This window comes from Acyrthosiphon pisum, chromosome X, assembly GCF_005508785.2.
Source record: "Acyrthosiphon pisum isolate AL4f chromosome X, pea_aphid_22Mar2018_4r6ur, whole genome shotgun sequence".
In the NCBI taxonomy this organism is placed as follows: domain Eukaryota; kingdom Metazoa; phylum Arthropoda; class Insecta; order Hemiptera; family Aphididae; genus Acyrthosiphon; species Acyrthosiphon pisum.
The window spans coordinates 20308544-20309999 of NC_042493.1; positions in this window are offsets into that span (position 1 = coordinate 20308544).

Genomic DNA, 1456 nt, shown 5'->3' on the forward strand with positions numbered 1-1456 from the left:
TGTATTATTTTATATATCGTGTCCTAAAAATTAAAAGATTAAATTTAAAACCACTTAAATAACTGCTATCGGAACTTCAAAAATATAATAAATTTGGTTATTATTGTATTGTTAGAAATGTCAAATGGTTTATATAAAATATTTTAATGACTTAGATAATATTATAATAATAATATATATTATACGGGTTAATATGGGTTAATAATATTGGCTATTTTATAAATTTATAAATGATAATATAATATAATGATAATAATAATAATCTAGGGATTTTAAGTTTTAGTGTTGGTAACCATGGTCTAAAAAAGTTTTTCTTTTTTTTTCTCAGCTCTTATCAGTTTTAAGAGAACGGCTACACACTCGGCGCGAGGACCGACGCGGGGCGCAAAACCACTGTGACCAACTGTCCCACCATACGACCGACGCCGGAAGGAGGTTATGTGGCGTTGGCCCTCCACAGAATTTTAGATAATAATAAATATAATCAAAGACCGTGATAATAGTGTACATCAGATGATGTAATTTCGATAATTTGGTATATTTATCTACTTAGGTACACTTAAAAGGTATTTTATTTTTCTTGTTAAAATTATATTTTTAGTCATTACCATCATTATTTAAAATTTGAAAATGTAGTTATTCACCTATAGTTTAATTATTTATCAATTTGTTAATGCCTTCAATGTCATATTTAATTTTGATAGTATAACAATATACTAACGCAAGATACATATCGAAGACTTAATAGTGTTCGCACCCCGACCCAGGAGCCACTGGTTAACGTTCTCTACCAGTGTTGGCGACACTGAGCATGGACGCCTTTCGACAGTCACTGCTGTCGCTAGTCTAGTCTGTTCATTGTTGTTGATTGTCGGCTTCTCTGTACCCGTCAGTTCGATTTAGTACCGTTTTGTTTGTAGTTGTTTTTTTTGTGTGGCTTATGCCTATACACTACACACGGTTAATGGTTTTTCTCAGAAATAACCTATTTTTTCTAACTTGATATTATGCAAAGTTATTGCTGTCAATCAAGTAATAAACTTCTAATTGACAACAGCTCAAAGTTTAGCCAGTTCGGTGCTGATACAGGAGTGCTTTCGGCGTAAACAAATAGTATGTACCTATTATTATATTTTTGTTTTTTCTCTGAGTGTAAAATTTCTTTCATTCTTGAGCTGTATTTTTTACAGTACCTACTATAAATCCTTTATGTTCCGGCCGAAAAAGGTACCAAATTACAAAATATGCCACTGAATAAAATAATCATATTTAATTATATCGGTAGTTGGTATGTGAATATAGAATGCTTTATCCAGTTTTATATTCTTAGTGGTAATGTTAATACATTTATTGATTACCTTTAAATTAAACAATATACATTTTTATATCATTAGATAAGAGATTGTTTTAACCCTAATATTTATTGGAGGTTTTGAGACTAATAATTCTTAAATTC